The sequence below is a fragment of the Marmota marmota genome, unplaced genomic scaffold (assembly GCF_001458135.2).
Source record: "Marmota marmota marmota unplaced genomic scaffold, marMar, whole genome shotgun sequence".
NCBI classification, from domain to species: Eukaryota; Metazoa; Chordata; class Mammalia; order Rodentia; family Sciuridae; genus Marmota; species Marmota marmota.
This window is the reverse complement of record NW_026000078.1, coordinates 5,739,741-5,762,184: the sequence shown is the minus strand read 5'-3', so window position 1 is coordinate 5,762,184 and position 22,444 is coordinate 5,739,741.

Below are 22,444 nucleotides of genomic sequence, written 5' to 3'. Positions count from 1 at the left end.
ACTTTCTCATCATGTGTTTTAGGTACCTTTTATTTGCTGCCATGGCTGAAAGACTTGAAAAGAACAATTTTACAGGAGAAAAGGCTTTTGAGAAGCTCACAATTTCAGAGGACTCAGTCCATAGATGGCCAACTCCATCCTTCGGGGACTGAGGTAGGGTATAACATCAAGGTAGAAGGGCCTTTTATGAGGAAAGCAGCTCGGGACATGATCATCAGGAAAAAGAGAGAGACTCCACTCACCAAGAATGAAATGTATACCCCAAAGGCAAGCCCCCAGTGACCCACCCAATCCAGCCATATCTTACCTGCTCCACTTACCACCCAGTTAATCTATTCAAGCAAATTAATGCCATAACTAGATTAAGCTCTCATAATCCAATCATTTCACCATTAAACTTTCTTATATTGTCTCACACATGAGATTTGGGGGAAACACCTCACATCTAAACCATGCATATGAAACCTGAATAACCAGCTAGTTCCAAGCGTGCAAACATCAATCCTTCTCTATGTTGACACAAAGATCTATCAGCCTCTGGAGCAACTTCCAGACAACAAATCATGCAGTATGTTTTTAAATTGGCCTCATGCATATTTTATTTATATTTTAGCTTATGGTATCTTTTAAACTATAGAGCAGTGATTTTTACCCTATTGTATGATTTTTCCCTTAATCATAATGAGCAAAGGAAATTGCTTCAAGAGGTAAGTATTAAATTAACCCTTCAAACACGTGCTACCTAACTGTGTTGAGGTTTATTCTATGTTAAATTCACAAAGTATATGAACAGAAATAATATCTAGGATCTAAAGAATGATCATACAGTACCATAATTCCCTTGGAGTTTATTTAACCTCAATTGTTGTACAAAGATTACCTTCCTTATGCTTCATATATTCTCCAGTACATTTTTCAAGATATCACTCCTTCTGCATTGAGAAAAAGAGTCTCTAATTCTTAAGCTCTTTGATTTTGTTACTCATTAATCCATTCATTACTCAAATAAACACTGTCTTCTTATAGTGATATTGTGCCTGACATTTGGAATTTAAGGTAAAACATAATCTCTGACCTGAGGTACATCCAGAGCAATAGAAGGTGAAGGACATGTGAAGAAGTAAGAGAAATAAATTCCTATAGAGTCCATCATAAATAAATGCACTCAGTAGGCCACAAGAAAGAGAACTTTTATTTCTACCAGAGATGAATAATAATGCTTATAGATGGGAAATTTTACTTAATGGATATTTGTTGCGACCCCTTGCCCGCAAGGAAGACGCAACTCAGGAATCTTCTTTCAGCAGTTTATTCAGGCCCTTGATAGTTCTTCTTCTTCTCCCCGGATGCCCCTCCCAGCCTTAATAAAGCATCTCAAGCCCCAATGCAAAGCTGCCACGTGGAGCTTTCTCATAGGGTGGTAAGGGATTGCATGCCAATTCTCCATATTAGGAGTTGTTTATCACAGGCCACAGTGGAAGCCGGCGCCATCTTCTAATGGCGGCCACGGTCTAATTAGAATGGCTCACCACAGATATTGACAAATAAAAATGAAGTGGGCACAGCAAAAGAGAAAGAGCCTACTTTTTTTCTTAAAAGAAACAAAACAGAGAAAGAAAAACATGGGAGAAAGATTACTCAAAAATGTTTAAATGTTATTGCAAAATAATTGGAAACATTTTAGTAGAATGTTCTTTATTGTTTTTAAAAGTTTTTTTTCCTAAAAAGACAATGACTAAACAATTTTGAAATAAGCCTTATTGAAATGAATGCGAAGATTCTGTTTTTTTTCCCCAAATGGTCTTCTTGAACAATACCCTAGGATTAATAATTCTTTTAGGAGATACTTTATTTTATTCCAGTTGCAAATTCTACAGTAATACCTATTTAATCATCATATAGATTGATTTATGTGGAATGCAAGTTAAAATAAAGTAATCCCATTCAACCATTATAACAGGTTGGATATTCCATAAGAAATTAATTAACATTTTGGAGTAAGTAAGATCATAGTTTTTTATTAAATAAATTAATTCAGAAAACTGCATACATAGTACTGGCAGAAACCATTGATAGCTATTGGAACAATATATGATTTATTTTTACGGACAGCTTTCCTGTTAAGTAACATGAAGGGCAGAAGTTCCTGACTACATTATTAAAACCACAACAACAAAAAAAATTCTACACAAATTAAAGCAGGAAAGCAAGTTCTTAGATGCCAATTTTATGTCAAGGACACTCTGGTATTTGACAATTGATAGGACTTTCAGACTTTTCAAGACTGGAAAAACATCCACATTTTAACAGACTCCTTGAGTCATTAGTTATTGAGTGTCTGAGTAATGGTATATGAAGAATGAATCTAAAATTTTAATCAGCTCTAGTAAAATTATCAGTAAATTATATGATTGTATTTTGATTTTTTTGTCCTATTTTCATTTCTTTATAATTCTTGTGAGTTTGGGCTCAATTATGTGCATACAAACATGCTATTAAAAATATGGAACTATGGAAAGAGACCTAGAAAAGTAACACCACACTTATTTGCACCTAAAACCAGAGGTAAGGCATAAATTTTTAATAGTTTTAAGCAATAGGTCAAAATGCAACAAAACTCTCTACAAATCAAAGATCTAAGGGCTGAGATGATGAGTCAAAGTTGAATAATGAGAACAAAATAAGATTGATTTCAGAAATGTTCCAAGAGTTATTTTCTATCCTAAAATAATGACATCTACTCGCTCTGGTAGTTCTGTACTAAGTCAACTTAGTTAAGTTGGAACATCAATTCCTAGTCAATTCCCTTTCAAGCCTAGTTTTGGCCACAGGAGAAATCAGTGTGAGATTTGCAAGGCAAAAGTGAAGCAGTAGCCATTACTCTTGGAAAGTCAGTGTGGAGGGCACTTGCCAATATAGCTCACTTGTTCTCATTGTCACTGACTTTCTGTCAAACAGAAGATGGTGTGGGGAAGCAGCTAGGATTGCAGAGATACTAGAGACCACAGGATCTACTCCTTAATTTTTTCAAACGTTCAGATGAAGAGTCAGGGCTTTTTTGTTTGTTGTTTGTCTTGATAAAAAAAAAAGAAAAAAATTGTATTGCTTTGCTAGCAAAGGAAAAATACAGGGGACTACTGTCCCAGAGGCTGTGATTCTGCCCATTGGCAGGAACAGGGGACTTTTAAAGAGGAAATTCAAAGGTTATACTCCATGTGTTCTCTATTGGAATTGTAATTTACTTCTTAATTTGGGAGATAGTCATTTCTGAGGACTTCTGGTACCATCTTCAAAGTCTAGATTACTTTGTTCCTATGGTGGGTGTGTGTGCTCAAGAACAGATAAATCTGCCTAAAATGGGGGAGAAATGTAATCCTGTTTTTTCCCCAAGATTAGGAAGGGAGAGAGAATAGGGAGGAATAGGGAGACAGAAAAAGAAAGAAACAGGTCCATTTAAAAAATAAGTTGCAGAGGCAAACAGCAAGGGATATATTCAAAGCATAAAATGGATCACTGTTACATTTCCCCACTGTCAATTTCTACACTGCATTTATATGGAAAAATGGGCAACATCTTCAACTCTTTCCTTCTGAAAAAAGAAGTTGGGGAAAGTAATTCAACAGTCCTTGTTCTCTATCAGGTGGGTCATATGACCCACCTGATAGAGAACAAGGGTATTCATCATCAGAGCAATCCAGAGGTCCACAGAGGCAAATGGCAGATGACTGACAAGGCATACATAAGGCAGGGATCATGCTAAGACAACAATGAACAGGAGAGCAAAGCATTACTTTTTGTGTAAACAATTAGTACAAAAGCAATTAGTATTTCAGCCAGTCTCTGAAAACAGTAACTCATAATCATATCAGTGAAAACTAAACTGAGTCTATAGATGTAGGAGGTTAGGAAGATTTTTAGGTCTATGAAATCAGGCTCAAATTAACTCTGGACAAGTTTGTGAAAGTCAGCTTCTTTTGTACATTACTGTATCAACTAGATGGAAGGTGCTGAGAGATAGGTAGTGGCCAGTTTGTCCAGGTGGCTTATGATTGTCCTTATTCTCCTCTGCTTCACATCTATCTTTTCATTTTGACTGCTGGCTTTCATGATCTACAGCAACATCAAGCTTCAGGCATAGAGTGAACTATGATGCATTCTACTCAGTGTTGCATGTGATGTGTTCCCTATAATTAGTCCTTTATTATTTCACTCAGTGATTCTCCTTCCCTGAGTGAACCTTAGATAATAGGTAATCGTCATATCCAAACGGTTTCAGGTGAGCAGACTTTATGAAATGGTTCTCTGAAATGACTCTGGGCTATCTGGAATTGGTTATTTGATCTAATTATATATCAAGACAATAATGATCCCACAACTGTGATAATAGAGGCACTACTGACACAAGTCAAAATAGTAGGTATACCTGTAAATCAAAGGTTGATGTAAGGAAAAGTTTTTGGCAAATAAGTTATTTCTGCCAAATATAGTTTTATAAACATAAGGAACATCATAGGTTTGGTTTTGTTGCTTCTGAGTGTGTTGGAGGACTTAGTAAAAGTAAATAATGACTTGAACTTTAACTTTCCCATTAAGGGTATTGGGATAAGATTTCCCAATATGATAATATTTCTATGTCTACTTAAAATAAACCTCTATCTTCTTCATGCACAGGACTGAGAGTTCTGAAAACCCAACCCAAAGTCTAACTCTGCAGGCAGCTAAATTAAAAATCAAATGTACAACTGTACAGAGTCTTTTATATTAAAGTTAGAACATTCATTAGAGAGAAGCAACACTCTGAAAATATGGATGGTGTTATATAGGACGTATTTTAATGAAACTGGGGAACCTGGTCCTTAAATTGTTCTGAACCTTCTTGTCTTTCTCCAAGCTTGAATATGTTCATCTCTTTCTGCCCAAGTAATTTCTCCTGAGATAGTTGAGTTATACAGTAATATTGAGATTCTCCACAACCTTTCATTGGTTCTAGATCTATAACCAGACTCTAGCTTCAGAGAACAAGGTTAAGAGTGAGTCATTAGTTCAATTTGTTGATGTGGACACTCTAGATTACAGATTTTAGATTTAATTTGAAATCTCATGTGGCTGAGAGTGGTGACTAAAAGCAACTCTAATAGTTTTTTTTTTTAATTGCTTAAAAGATGAACCCAAGGTGACTACATTAAATGTGACTAATATGCTAGAATTACCTTAGTATGGAGGAATACATCAATTGGCTTAGAGAGATTGGAATGGTAGGCTGTATGTGTCTTGAAAGCTTTATAATTTACCCCTATGTGCCCCTAGTAGTCCTCAGAATATTCCTTTTATTAAGGTTATTGTTATGGTTTGGATGTGAAGTGTCCCTAATAAGCTCACTTGTGAGATAATGCAGGAAGGTTCAGAGGAATGATTGGGTTGTGAGAGTCTTAACCCAATCAGTGAATTAATCCCCTGATAGGGATTAATTGAGTGGTAATTTAAGTGGTAGAGTGTGGCTGAAGAAAGTGGGAATTGGAGGCATGGCTTTGGGGTAAATATTTGTATCTGGCAAGAGAAGACCTCTCTCTCTGCTTTCTGATCATCATGTAAGTTGCTTCCCTCGGCCACACTCTTCCACCATGATTTTCTGCCTTACCTCGAGCCCAGTGATGGAACTGGCCTTCTATGGACTAAGACTTCTGAAACTGTGAGCACTGAAATAACCTTTTTCTCCTCTACAATTGTCCAAGTTGGGTCTTTTAGTCACAGTGATAAAATAGCTGACTAAAACAACTATGAAAAAGAAATGTGATAAGGAGAACCCCAGTATCTGTAGACTATGAATGACGGAAATGCTGCCATCAAAATGGGTGCTTCAAAGTCAAGGGGGATGGTGGGACCTCAGGGTGTCAGGTTGGAGTGACACTATGGTTTCTATCATCTGCTGCATGTCGAAATGCATGATCCAAGTGCTTTGATCCACAGACATCTCTGATTTTGTCTAATTTATCATGGTTATCAAAAAGTTCAATACAGAAACAGTCTAAGTCTTATTAATTTGTAGAAGTAAAAAAGCTTTAGCTTCTAGTGAACAGAAGTTCACTCAAGTCACAATTATCAGACTACAGTCAGTCACAGACCTAGAGCTTTTTTAATGAAGGAAAGGCTGATCTCTCTGAGGAAAAAATCTGCCAACACAGTCAAACTATGTATTTTCCTTCTTTTTCCATGCCTTCCCCAAAAAGAAACTGTAGCACTTACTAGGGAGTTGCTGCATTGGGGATAGGGAAATAAACAGACTCTTCAGGAAGTATCTGGAACTCTCTCTAAACGAACACTAATTCCAAGAGACATAGAATGACAATTTTTTTTTTTTGTAGTTAAAGCAGAGGTTTATGGATCTCAGGTTATCAATGTAATTTCTACTCAGTTTCATTTCTCAGTGGGATTTATGGTTCCCAAACTTACCTTGCAATTATGTCAAAAGTCCAAAATGCAGAGTTGAAATATACACACACTTTTCTTGCTAGATGTCAAATACTTGTTATATGTTTGGTCTTAATCTAGGCACAACTGCGTATACTGATTATATCTCACAAAACACTAAGACCTAAACACTATTAGAAGATAGGTTGTAAACTCATTCAAGGTTACAAAGGAGGGACATAATATTTCCTGTATCTGAACTCCAAGAGTCTAACTCCAGAGTCCTTGTTCATGGGGCGTGTATGGTTAAAGACAAGAAAGAGGCTGTGGCTTCAGACACATTAGAGATGACAAACTGATAAGGCAATTGTAATAAATGAGACAATAAATATGGCTCAGGATTACTTAATAAACCTTAAAATTTTACTTTCATTTATTTTTTCCTGAAAGTTTCACACCTTTTTCTTCTGTTCCATATGCATGTAGTCAAATGATTGTCCTTTTTAAAGAACATGTCAGATTTATTAAAGTGATTAGAAGAAATACTATCTGAATCCACAGCAAATTTTGTGAATGAGGTCAATAATATAATACAAATCTCCTGATGAATGAGTAAGAAATAGTTGAAATACTAATCGGAGAGAAAAAGAGGGGAAAAGAGAAAGAACTGTATCCTAAAATATTTCTATGAACCTGTAAAGACTTTTATATTTTTGCAGTCAGATGCTGTCTTTGTTAAGTGTTTTTGTATTTGTGTTTGATACTTTTGTGGTTGTATCTGTACACATTACATTGTTACTCTGCTCTATCTTCAGAATAATCTCTCTGGGAGATAGCCAAACAGGAAAGCATTACAAATAAATAACTATCTGGCTAGCCAAACTCAGACCGATGAGTATAGTACCGCAAGAGTGGGAGTTCTTGCCATTTCCTGCCTTCAGGTACGAAAGCTGATATGCTGACAGGCAAAATGATAGAGATGTTACCAAAAAGTGTTTCCATTGCACTGAGCTGAGACCGAGTGCTTAAGGTGTATGTTCTAATGGGTGTACAAGCTGACCCTTTCACAGAAAAGTGTTTTCCCTTTTTTATGGTTTGGATGTAGGATGTCCCCCAAAAGCTTAAATGTGAGCCAATGCAAGAAGGTTCAGAGGAGAAATGATGGGGTTACAAAGCCTTAACCCAATCAGTGAATTAATCACCTGAGGGGTTTAATTGAGTGGTAACTGAAGGTGCTTGGGGTGTGGCTGAAGAAAATGTGGCACTGGGGGTGTGGCTTTAGTGTATATATTTGTATCTGGCAAGTGGAGATCTCTCTCTTCTTCCTGATGTGAGCTGCTTTCATCCACCACACTCTTCCACTGTGATGTCCTGTCTTACCTAGAGCCTGAAGGAATGGAGCCGGACTTCTATGGACTGAGACATCTGAATAAACTTTTCTTCCCTAAAATTGTTCTGGTCAGATCTTTTAGTCACAGCAGCAAAAAAGCTGACAAAAATACCCTTTATGAATTCAATGTGATGCAGCATCACCCTTTACGGATTCTTCTTTAGATAGTGTAGAAAAGAGAAAGACACATGGAGTCTACATCTAATTATGTTTTACTTCATTTGCATTGAGTTTTCTTCTTCGTCATATCAGTTTTCTCTTGTTGCATAACAAATCACCACAAACTTGGTAGATGATACACATTGGCACTGTATGTGAAAACTCACAACTGAAAACATATTCAATAGTGAAAGATTGAAAGCTTTTCCTCCAAAATAAGGAAAAGAAAAGAATGCTCCCTTTCTCCACTTCTCCTCAACATAGTACTAGGAAGCTTAGCCAGAATAATTAGGAGTCAGAAATCAAAAGGCATTAAAATAGGAAAGGAAGAATTAGGGTTTTTCTGTACTCAAAGGATACAGTCACCACTGTCAATTTTTCACAAGAGGCAACAGTGAAGAAAACCCAAATGTCTGTTGACTGATGAATGAATTAACAATATGTGATGCATACATACAATGGATTATAATTATACATCCTTTAAAATAAATAAAATTTTTGATACTGATGGATATTTAGAGTAGGAAAAGGGAGTGAAAAGTGATTTGACAAAAAGAGAAACCTATCAAACTTTTTGAAAAAAATCCTTTAATAGTTCTCTAAATAGATCTGAGTGCTTCATATAAGTAGTTAACTCTTAAAAAAGTAAAGAATGCTCATTATTAATTATATATGACTATTTTATTCATACTTCAATATATTTCAGATTAATAAAGCATAATATAATTTATATTTTATATCTATGTGTATATATATATATATATATATATATATATATATTATGTCATATAAGATTTCATCAGTTAATTTTATAGCCATGTAATTGTGAAAAATCACATGTCAATGGGTGGTTTCTATCCAGAAGTACAGCAGTGGTAACTTATTTGATATGCCCCATTAGTGAATTTATGTTTGAGTAAGTGGTTATATTCAAGCAGAACTGCTAAAAAGTTATGGGAATATCAATGTAGCAGATAATTAAATGTGTACAGCATCTATTAATGTGTATAATTAAGATAGAACATCATTGGAGTTTATGATGAAATTGTAATATCCTATAATCACCCTGAAAGGCACTGCTTGTCATGTCATATTGCTTAATTATGGCCAAGTAGTTCATATAACTTGAAGTTGTGGTGATTAAAACAATTAGTATACAGTTAGACCAAGTTATAAAAGTTGTAATAAAAATATTAGCAAATCTAAATGTGAACATAAGAACTAGATTCTTAACATGCAATGTTTCTTTGGAAATGGCTTCAATTTATTCTATTGCACTGTTCTCAATTAGCAAGAGATGGCAGTGCTCCATCCCACTTAGTAGTTGTTAGTGCATGATATTATAAAATACTTTTATGCACTTTAGAACTGCTAAATCTAAGTGGAAACTTATGAGAGGAAACATATCAATGAATATGTTTATTATGTCTCTTACTGGCTATGTAGTGTCTCTATGCCTCAGTAGCCTTATGTGTGAATTTGTTGTAACTTGCAAAACATTTTATCATGAGAATAAATGCTCCCTCTCTTAGAGCATATCCATATCTACAACTGTATTTATTTATTTATCTGACACATGATCAACAGTGAATGTGAGCTATTATTACTATTATTGTATTATTAGTGATTTAATGTACTGCTCTTTCTTTTACCCATTTTGATTATCTGCTTAGAACAATAAAATGACATTTTCTTGCCTTACTGATTTAATGCATCAGGAATGTATGTCTTCCTTTCACAAGTATGCCTTACAAAATAGAGGACTTGACTGGCCTTTGAAGCTGGGTCTGCAAATGGTGTGTGAACTAAATGATTACTAAAATGCTCTTTCTTCATTTGTTTCATGGTCTGTTTTACACAATGTGTGGAAGAACTCCCTTTGCCACCATTTGTCTTCACAGAGACTCACTGCTAAGCTAACACATGGTATTGAAAATTTATCTTCTTTTCAGAGACTTTCAGAAAAGGAAAGTATATGAATTCCAATAATCGCCTTTCTCTCCTGCATCATCAATATTTCTCTTCTGGTGATTTCAACAAGGAAAGTCTTTGTGGAGTGGTGGGAATGGGTTCAAGACAAAAAGAAAGAAAACAATAGAATTCAGCATGGAAGAGCATATATTTTTGGAATGTTTGTTTCAATGTGAAAGAGCAATGGTGCTACAGAGAAACACACAGGATAAATAGCAGTTTTGTTTGTTTCTTTTCTAATATATTTGATACATGATAAGCCTACAAAGAAAAAAATTGCTTAGAATATATTTTCATTTAACATGCAAGGCTCATCCAGAAGGCTCTAAGGAAGAAATTATATATGAATAGTTCAGCAGGATAAAAAGAAAGATCTTTATATGCTCAGCTCTCTTCTATTTCTCAATGACCAAAGTGGAACCCAAAAGTTGCAACCCTCGAGTCGGAGCCATCTATGCTGACAGGCTTCCCAAGCAAGCAGATCTCATGACTTGAGATAGAAAATTTGTCTCAATACAAAGAATGAAGTAGCAAAAAAAGAGGCCATTATTTAGAGGTAAAGGTCAAAGGAATATATCAATAGTTGCATAAGTTCATGGTTCACATATTCCCTCATATCCAGCTTGTGTATTATTTTTATGTATCATTTTTCTCCTTAGATAATACTGGACTTGAACTTAGTTCAAATCTCCTTAGTTCATACTTTTGGTTACCTGATTATCCCTCCTAAAATGTAAGCCCCACAATCAGCAGTGGGAGACCAGGATATTATCTGTTGAGTTTTTTTTTTTTTGTTTTTTTTTTTGGTGGTACATTGTTCTTTTGTTCTATCTCCAATTCGTGTTATATATAAAGTGTTCAATATATATTTCTTTTTTATTTTTTCTTTTAATTAACTTTTTAAATTTATGCATTACAATTCTTATTGCACATATGGAGCACAATTTTTTCATATCTCTGGTTGTTTACAAAGTATATTCACACCAATTTCTGTCTTCATACATGTACTTTGGATAATAATGTCTATCACATTCCATTATCATTTCTAACTCCATGCCCCCTCCCTTCCCCTCCCATATTTCTGAATGAAAGAAGCATTTCAGGAAATTAAAGTGGTCCATATTAGAAAACACATATCAAATTATGTGTTTTCATAGATAAACTATGTTAGAACCAGGTAAAAAATACAAGGCAACCAAACTGGTACAATTCCTTCATCCCTCTAACCAAGATATTCAAATTAAACAACATTGAGAAATTCTCATAATTAAGGTTTGCACGTCGAAAGTCATTAGAAAAGTAAAATCATGAAACACACACAACATTCTTCCTTGGTTTTGGTATGAAGGTCTGAAATGCATCTGAAAACTTTTTCATATTTGGGATCTTAGAGAAGCAGAGGTGAATTTCACATCGTAAGTTTTTGAGAGATCAAATCAATGCTTATAATATATTCAAATGTGACAAAAAACAATCCCTATCTCAACAGTATCTGAAATGAAAAATTTAGTCTGGGTTTTGCCTGAGTGAATTGGTCAGAACTGAAAATACATGGTTGTTTTCTGTTTGTGTCTGGACTTTGAATTTTAACAACGAAGGTGTTTGTCATTAGAATATTTGAGACATCCACAGAAGAAAATATCTGCTTGTCTTGTCCTAAGTTTGCACATTACAGAAAAAGGGATTTCATTTCATTTAACTATGTACAGTGGTAACAGAAACTATGGGAATTCTTCCAAATTGATTATTTTCATAGGCCTCAGCATCCCAACTTGGAAACCAATAGGAAGATATATTTACTTTAATGAGAACATGCTTTCCTGTAGTGAAATTTTATAGCAAAGAAATGGAGATGTCATTGCTAACAGGGGGAAAAAGAGACCTCTGAGGTCTCAGCTCATCCAGCTCTCTTGATTTGAGATGCCATTAACCACTAAATTAATGCAAATATAGCTTAATGAAATGTTTCTCATACTGTGATCATAAAATATCCCTGCAAAATACCACTCCGAACTTAATAAATACGAGAGCCAAACCAGAATTCCCCACATATTGATTTTCAAAAATATGAATATTTCCCACAGACACTTTAAACACTCAGGCTATCAACATAATCCTCAAATGTCGATCTAATTATAAGATGAGTTTGAATTGATTTAACATCATCTCTGTCAAATGGATACCAACAAATTTAATGATGATAATTGTGCTTAAAGTGAGACCACATGACAGAATGCCAGATGGAAGCAACGTTAGAAACACAGATTATGAGGCCCTCATTGAACTAAAGGTTTTCTTTCACTGCCTTTTGACCATTTCTCTGGGTACATGCAAATCTAGTGCTGCTCAATGTGTGTTACATAGACCAATGAAGTACTGACATTTAGAATAAGCACCAAGACACTTTCAGAGAAGTTTGACATAATTACACCATCTGAGTGCATTATTTTTTTTCTGGTAATTAATTTTGTGGCATGTTAAAAATGAATATATTGGATTGGAGATCAAAAAGAGATAATATTCTTAATCAAAGATAATTGAGAAATGCTGTCTTAGAGTTTATAGCAAGGGTGTTCTTCAGGAATAAAAAGGAATATACTACTGACATATGCAGCAATTGTAGTACATGAAACTACTTTATCTTGAGTGAGAGTAGCCAGATAAAAAAGACTCTACTATTCTTATGTATGATTTTCTGTAACATAAACAGTAATCTGCCTGGACAGAAGGCAAGATTAGTGGTTACCTAGGGCTGAAATTGGTGGGAATAATATGTGAGTCTGACTGCAAAAGAACACAATGAAAATTTTGGGTTGATGATGATGCTCTGAATCTTGATTTTAACAATAGTTATATCAGGTGTAATCACTTGTCAGAACTTATCAAATTCTATGTTTAAAATTGGTGCAGTTCATTGTATATAAATCATACCTTTAAATGATTATATTTCTTTAAAGAAAAAAATAGAATAAAAATAAAAATTGAGATATAATAGCTATTCAAAAAATAAATCCAATTGTAAGGAGTCTAAGGCCAATGTAGTGTGGTCATCATTGTGGCCTACGTTCCCTCAACCTTTTTATTTCATATTTCCAGTCTTTTTTTCTCATGAAAGAAGATTTCTCAAGACAACTGATCAATCTGTTTCAGTCATCACAAAGGAAACACAGAGGAAGGTTTTTTGTTTGTTTGTTTTAAAAAGACATATCTTTAATTTACTTATATTACTTCTTATTCTATGCCATTTACCAACACATGGTTATATGACCATAGCTACTGGCACTAGAGTCCAGGACATATACCAATTACTCATCTAAGGATTAAGTTCATTACTAATGTGAAGAAAACAATCAATAACAAGGGAGTAGATCTTGTTACTTATACTCCTTCAGACCTTCATATTCAGGAAGTCATTTGCTAAATTACATTAAGATAAAGTTCTATATGTACATCTTTCTAGTATGAGATTCCATATTTTATTAAAATAATACTACAATATATTATGGTTACCAAATATCTTGCATGTCTAGACAACTGAATTTAAAGGAATAGAAAGATCTATCACAGATAATAGTAGTCTAGATATGCAAGATACTTAAAAACTCTTCCCCTCCCCTATGGTCTATCTACTCAAAGACAGTGTATACAAAATGCAAATTTTGGGAGAGTAGAAGGAAAAGGATAAAAAGAGGTAGACGTTATAAAAACTAGAATGACCCCCCAAATATGTGGTTAGAATTGAGAAGCATCTTAGTAACAAGGGCTTTGCCTATTGCACACCATTTTATATATTATTGATTTTCTATTTTCTATTGAGAATTATATTTCTTCAGGAAAAATGAGAAAAGTTTTAGAATTTGAAAAATAGAAATGAGAAAAAAGCATGTACAATACATTTCTAAATGTTTTACAACTTCCCTGGTTGAGAACTAATAAAAAGAAAAAAAATTATGTGTTCTGGAAGAATACTTTAAAAATATTTTAATGTCTTAAAAGTTTCACACCTTTACTTGGGTCAGAAAAGAGGAATATATCCCCTGGGGAGAGGAGATTATATAATATATATATTCCTCATTTATATATATGTGTGTGTGAGTATATATATATATATATATATATGATATGATATTTTATACATAATATATATTCCTCATCATATATATACATATATATAATATGATATATTTTTATACATAATATATATTCCTCATTATATATATGTGTATATATACATATATATATGTATGTGTGTGTGTATATATATATATATATATATATATATATGATTTAGAAGAGCTATCAGTCTATATAGAGCATTGATAAAACCTATGATCTTATAATCCAGAGGAGACCTGCTAGTCAGTTTTCACCTCTCAGGTCATTGCATCATTGGGAATTCTAAACTTTTTGGAGCTCTCAAGGGTATTCATGTACTTTGTCACTTCTTAGATTAAAGGGTTTGATATCAAACCAAAGGGCAAGTGTCAGTTATTACTCTGAATTTTTCTATTAGAGGTAGTTAACTTACTATTCAAAAGTTAAATATTATCTTGGATTTTGATAGTCAGATGAGTTCAATATGCATGCAAGTCCTGTATATTGCAAGAAATGTCATTAAAGAAATCTAGGATGCAATAAATTCTACAATGCATATATATCCTTAACAAGATTTGTTAATAGTGAAAAAATCATATTTGGCCACTTCAGTAGTTTGTAAGATTATGTTTCAAATTTACAAAAAGAAAGGCTTTCAGTTTCCATTTTCCCCCCTCTTACTAACAATTCTGCATTTCTTTGCTTATTTGTAGGAGGACAGTGAATTTCGCAGGGAAAAAGAACACAGTTGTCATTATTGGAGATGTGGAATATCACACATGAAGTAAAAAACTGCAAACAATAAAACCCCTGGAATCGTTTTGATCACTAACCATCGTTTTGAGAAGATAGGATTTACCTAACATCAGAGTAAGTATATACATGAGCAATCACATTATTTATGTTAGCTCAAAAGGAATTCAACCAGTGCAGAAGCTGACTTCAAGTCTATTACCATTGGCTTCCATTTGATAGATTATGAAACATTTTCTTGAAGATGAGGCAGTTGGCATTTTAGTGAGTATCCCTAGGAGACAAAAGATAAACAATCAAAAAATAGGAAGTGTTCAGGAACCACTAAGTAAATGACTAGGACAGTGGCATTTCAAATTAACAGTTATGAAAAGTCAGCATAATAGTCAGTTTTCCCAGTATCTAACAATATTTATTTTAGTAAAACAATAATAGACTCCTGTTTAGGGTTCTTCCACTAAAGTCATGTTCATGTTTTGTCAAGGGAATTAACTTAAACTAAATCAAACTTATGCTTTTTGGTGACCGAGGGAGAACATGATATTTATAGTGGAAATAATGCAAATTCTGAAAGATCTGTTTCTGAATCTGGCTCCATTTTTTATTAGCTATGTATCTTGGATATTAATTTACACTTTTTGTTACGAGGGATTGAATCCAGAGTCACTTAACCACTGAGCCACAAAATTATTGCCTATTTTCTTTTGTTGTTGTTGTTGTTTGTTTTGTTATGTTTTGAAGACAGGGTCTCACTAAATTGCTGAGGCCGTTTTTGAACTTGAGATCCTCCTGCCTCAGCCTACTGAGCCACAGGGATTACAGGCATGTGCCATTGTGCCTAGCTTCTTGTTTCTATTTTTCACAGCTCCCATTCTGATTGAAGTGAGAGGAAATCTCAGGGTATTTTTGCTTTCTGTTTCTTTCATTGCTAAAAATGTTGAAAAATTTTATTTATTATTGGTCATTTGTATTTCTTCTTTTGAGAAGTGTCTGTTTATTTCATTTGCCTATTTATTAATTGGTTGCTTTTTGGTAATTTTTAGTTCTTTATATATTCTGAATATTATTCCTCTATCAGAAGAATGGTTAGCAAAGGTTTTCTTAGCTTAGCTGGTCATGTGAGCAGCCTGACTCAATAACTGCAACAACATGAATGGTTGACACAGGCGTTGTATAAACCAAATAGTTCTGCAATATGGCAAAAATATAGTGCATTAAGAAGAAAAAAAATGTAATAGGAAGATTAAAAAAAAGTTTAGAATGTTCAAAATGTAAAGAGAAAAAAAGAAGAGATATAGAAAGTGATGGCTATAAAAAAGGAAGAGAAAACATAACTAAAAGAAACAAGGTAAATAGAGAAAGTTAGAACAGGAGAATTTGGTTATTGAGGGAGAAAAAAAGGAGAGAAATAAATACAAACAAAAACAAAATAAAAATAAACAAAGAAATTCTAACCCTCAAAAGATGAAACAACAATACATATCCATATGCCAATCACACAGCAAGGACACACACACACAAATAGAAAGGAGTAAACGATATTTTTCTTTTTAAATTTTTTTAAAGAGTAAAAATTTTCTTGACAAAAATGAAAGAATTTTCTCCATTGTAATTCTAATTGTCAAAACTATTGATAAAGACAGTTAATCATTGTCTATGCCCAATTGTCCTTGTTTCCATTTCTTCTTGGTCTATGCAGAGCAAGGACTGGGTTGTTAAACCCTTCTTTTTGTGTTGCTCACCAAGCTGCAGGTTGTAGTGACCTAAAACTGAAGTTGGTTGAAATATCTTCCAGCTTCTCTTCTTACCTTTGAAAGGTAAGACAGAATGGTAAGCACAATTGATTGGAGTTTTGTCCAGATAGACCAGATGGATATACTTCCAGGCTGCAGCCGAGTTCTAAATGGGGAGTTCCAACAACTGTGGGCTAGCTCTAATCTGGCTTTTTGAACCAACAAAAGTGGTATCTGCTCTAGAGAGATTAGATCAGCACATCCTTAAGGCCACGCAGATTCTGATCTCTGCTCAGAGTCTGACTCTCACAAATCTCCGGAGAATTCTCCTCATAAGACATGGGAGCCAACATCCACAGGTCTCACACACTCCACCCGCCCCATGAAGAGTGTTTTCCAGGATCAGTCCCTGAGTGTAATTGCCCCCATCTATTCTCTTTCTTGACCCTGCTTAGCTGTTCATGTGAGCAGCCTGACTCAAAGGCAAAGAAAGTTACACTCCCCTCTATCACTGACTTGTATTCCCATGGGTATAATTCTCTGTTTCTGCTTCAATCATGTTCTGCTAGGTATACCCTAGGTGGCACAGTAGGCACTTGCTGAGGCAGTATGACAATATTTGCTATCATCTCTGAGGCTCCCATGGCAGCAAGAGGCAGCATGTCCTCCTAAATATTGCCCTTCACAGCTGGGCACAGTGGTGCATGCCTGTAATCCCAGCAGCTCAGGAGGATGAGCAAGGAAGATCCTGAGTTCAAAGCCGGCCTCAGCAAAAGCAAGGTGCTGAGCAACTCAGTGAGACCCTGTCTCTAAATAAAATACAAAATAGGGTTGGGGATGTGGATCAGTGGTCAAGTGCCCCTGAGTTCAATCTCCAGTACCAGAAAAAAAGATTGCCCTTCACCTCAGCTCTCTGCTTTCCAGTTAAGAAACACAGAACACTTTAACACCAGGCCACTGCACAGACTCTGATTCAGCTAAGTTCAAACTATGTTCTATAAATTTTGCCATGCTAAATTTCTCTCTCTCTCTCTCTCTCTCTCTGTCTCTCTCTCTCTCTCTCTCTCTCATTCTCTCTCTCTCTCTCTGTCATCTTTCTCCTCTGAGGTGAGTCCACACCACTCCTGCTGCCCTACCAGTCTTAGTTTCAATGTGCTCTTTCTTGTCCTTTGTTCAATACACCCAAATTTGTCAGATATTGAATTTAAGTGTATTCCTTCTCTCACTAACCTCACAGAGAAGCAGTACCCCTGCTTCTTGAATCCTGAGTCACAGAGAAACTGGAAGTGCAGTCTTTCTCTTATTCATCATCTTGAATTTCTTAGAGAAGCATCTTGACTGTAGTAGGTAATGAATCTTATACAAATAATCTGTTCCAGTGACTTTGTAAAATATATATTTTTTAAATAATTATTTTGCCGAAGTCCAAGATGATTCTGCAAATCATCACTATTTTTTCCCGTGTCATCACTTATATTTAGAGCAGTTTAACAAAATCTAGCGTTCTACCTTAAAACTGAGGAAAGTGAGACTGCAGTGTTTCAAAATTACCCTCAAATTCCCATGGATATATATATAGTTCAGGGTTATATATACTGAAAAGTACTATGTTCTACCATATATTCAGCCAAAATATTCTCTTTTAGTTAAATGAATTTCAAAATGACTACCTTGTGAAGAATAATTTCCATGTGATTTTGCAAATCCAATCAGAAACTAGTTTAAATATCTCTGTAAACTTCAATAGAGTAACATATAATGTGATTTTATTTCCTATCTATTCTATCATTATTATGGACACCATGCAGCCATGGATTGTGGAGTCACATTCCAGCATCATTCTTGCCACCTGTGGGACTTAAGGCAGACAGTTATCTTCTTGATCTTATATTTGTAAAATGGGTCCACTAATACATCTGTCTTAAATCATTATAAATTAACTTGAATATTTATGTGTACATACAGGTACATATGGTTATAAGAGAAATTGTTGTGTGTATGCACGTGTGGGCAGAAAACATGTTTGGCATAGAGTAGATATACACATTGACACATGATGTTATTGGGTTATTGGGCCCTCGAAGCAGTCCTCATATTACCTTATTTATTCTTAAAATGTTTGTAACAGGCAAATGAAATTGAAGTTGACTTGATAAATCTCTTCTAAATTTGTTTTTCATCAGAAGCACTTATCACTTTTGCCGGTGTTATTTATTTATTTATTTATTTATTTATTTGTTTTTTACAAAAAGTGTTTCCTGGAGTGGAATATACGGGATAACATCTTCATTCTTTCATTAGAGAACTTCGCCTGAGAAAAATCAACCCAGAAGCCTCAGAAAGAGAAGACCAATGTTCTCTGTGGCCATTTAACTGACTTGGAGATGCCCTCTGGCAAGCTCACAGACCTCTCAACCTCAAACACTCTCCTCTAAAACACCCTGGGGATCTTAGCAAGGGATGATTTGGGGCCTGGGAGGAAGATTATCTAGATTGTTCACTTTGTGCTGGAAGCATTTCTTTAGAGTTGAGCTGAATAATGAAATGAGGTTGCAAGCAGAATGTAGTCTCTGGACATGGACTTTGATGATAATGTTAATAACTCAAATGTTGTAAGGGACCGAATCTGGTGTTAAATAATAGAGGCCCTTTTTGGCCCACATTATTTTTTCCTCCTGTAGTTTCTTATTTGTTTGTTTGATGTGATTAATTGAGTGGTAACTGAAAGCAGGGGGGTATAGCTGGAGGAGGTGGGCATTGGGGGTGTGGCTTTGGGGTATTTATTTTGTATCTGGTAAGTAAAGTCTCTCTCTCTCTCTGCTTCCTGATCATCATGTGAGCTGGTTCCCTCTGCCATACTCTTCTGCCATGATGTCCTGCCTCACCTTGAGCTCCAAGGAATGGAAACTGCTGTCTAAAGATTGAGACCTCTGAAACTGTGATCCCCTAAATAAATCTTTCCTCTTCTACAATGGTTCTGGTCAAGTCCTTTAGTCACAGCAGTGAAAAACTTAACAAAGACAAGCCCCAAGGAATGGAGTGTGTTGTCTATGTATTGAAATCTCTGAAACTGTAAGCCCAAAAATAGACTTTTCCTCCCCTAAAATTGTTCTGGTCAGACTTTTTAGTCAGAGCAGCAAAAAAGCTGACTAAAACAATGGGTAGATTTTTTACTGCTTTAACCAAGAGATGATGGTGTAAGAGGCCCTATATGTAGCTTAGCTTCTGATTGGTTCCTTTTAAAGGCTCACTACCTGGTACTTCCGCTCAAAATCCATATGCAGTGCTATGAGAAGAGCATGCAGCAAGGAGAGGTCATGTATAGCTTCTATGACACCAGCGCCAGTTACTTTTAGTCTTGGCATCATCCCAGCTCAAGAACCAGGCTCATGAAGGTAGGAGAAGATTTTAGTTTTCAGCTTTGAAAACTTCTCAGATAAGTCCCAGATATTATGAAACAGAGACAAAGCATAGCTGCTGTACCCAAACCAAAATTCTACCTACAGAATCTGAAACCATAATAAAATGGTGGTTGTTTTATACCACTGAGTTTTAGAGAGCCTTTGCCATGCAGCAACTGGTAACCAGAATATTGTCTTTCTTTCCTTTTTTTTTTTTTTTGGTACCAAGGATTGAACCCATATGTGCTTAACCATTGAGCCACATCCTTAGTCCTTTTTATTTTTCATTTTGTGACAGGGTCTCTATTGTAGTTAGCTTTTTCACTGCTATAACTGGAAGACTTGATTGGAATAATTAGAGGAAAAAAATGTTTATTTGTGGGCTCAAGGTTTCAAAAGTCTCAGTCCATAGACAGACGGCTCCATTCCTCAGGGCTTGAGGTGAAGCAGAACATCATGGCAGAAAAGTGTGGGTGGAGGAAAACAGCTCAGGGGGTTACCAGAAAGCAGAGAGAGCTCTGCTCAAGAAGCACAAAATGTAAACCCCAAAAATACACTCCAAGGGACCCACCTCCTTCAACCACACACATCCTACCAGCCTAAATTTACCACTCAGTCAATCCCTATCAAGGGATTACTTCACGGATTGGGTTGAGGCTGGTATAACCCAATCATTTCACCACCTCTAAACCTTCTTACATTGTCTCACACATGAGCTTTTGGGGGACATCTAATATCCACATCATAAGAGTCTTTCTAAATTGCTCAGATCCTCACTGAATTGCTGAGGCTCTTTGAATTTGTGATGGTACTGCTCCAGCCTCCTGAGCTTCTTGGATTATAGGCCTGTGCCACTATGCCTGGCAGAATACTGTCAAACATTCTAAGTTCTCTAAAAGTAGTAGGTTTTCTTTTTGATAAAATAGTATGTGCCCAATAAATATTTACTTAAAATATTCACAGATATGAAGAGTTATTGGTTTGTTATGTCAATTTTATTTGCAGGAGGTTTTCAGTATTGTTCCTTATTTCACACATTTTTATCCCTATTTCTCCGTTTCCTATACTGAACCATACTCAAAATGCTTTTAACCTAATTTTATGGTGTACAAACTGATGAATTCTCTTTAGGTTATTTTTTCTTATAGTAAGAAAATTATTTTTTATAACAAATATGTTGCAAATATTTGAGAGTTATATTTTACCTTTACAATATTTTTTTACCAAACATTTACTTTGTGAAAATTTATACATAGTCAAGTATAATAAATATTTTCTTTTCTCCAAAAAGTGAGGTAGCTTTTACTAATATATTTTTATAATATGATTTTCTACATTTTCTGGCTCAAAATGCTTTTTAAAAAATAAATATTTGCTTTGTGGATAATGCCTTTGATAGTTTTCCTTGAAACGATTTTCTAAATTGCAAGTATTTATTATTTCTAGTAGGTAATAGAACTTTATTTTTATGGTAACATCTTCAATTCACCTGGAATTAATATTGGTGTACATTTTTATTAGTTTCCAACTTAATTATGTTTTTTCCTTTGTGGTTAACTTTGTCAAGAGCTTTTACTAAATAGTTCATTCTTTCTGCTGTAATTTTTGAAAATTATTTTTTATGATTTACCAAATTCCCATATAAAATTGGTTCTACTGCTGGCCTTTGTATTCTCTACATGCATTTTTACTTTTTTAATTTACCTTTTTTGCCAATTCTTATGCATTACAATATAATCATTTGGTTGTAGATAGTCACCAAAAAGAATGAATCACAAAATTAATTACCTTATATTCTTACAACTGCCTTACTTAAGGCAGGAAAAATTAAAGTACTGTCTCACTAAAGATATATGATTTATTCTACTATATCCTTGAAACATGAGTCCCTATTAATTTATTTCCAAAATGCTCCTTACCATTGTGATTTGGGAGGGAAAAAAGACCAATGCTATCAAAGGAGCATTGTAGACTTTGAATAAGGTAGAATAGCCTGTTATTTTTGAAGTGATGCAATCATATTTAAGAACACACACATTGTGATTTTATATATTGAAGTGTGTTCAGGAGCACTATGAGATATCAGCTTCAAACTTCAATAATAAAGTCTATTGAAAAAAATCAGAATAAAAATGGGGTCATGTGTCAAGCCTAACAAAAACAATGATAAATAAAGCTGGAAGGTTATGAATGAGTCGGTCTCGTACATATATATTTGATAACAAGAATGGTCAAAAAAGGCTCTACCATAACCACAACCTTTCAAAAATGCCATTGCAACCTACGCAAAATATGCTTCTGCAAAGATTTCTTTCTTAACTGTCTATTCAACCTTGGGCTGTTGTCAGATTTCTTGTTGATCTTTGAGCACACTTGTTATTAATTCTTATGGCCAAAAATTATTGTTCCAATGTACTTTGTGCAATCTTTCTCATTTTGTCTTTAAATTTTTTTACTCCATCCCCTTTGAACACACTCATTTTCCAGAGTACATATATTCTGCGCTGCAATGCTCCCTGCTTATTCCCAAGTAA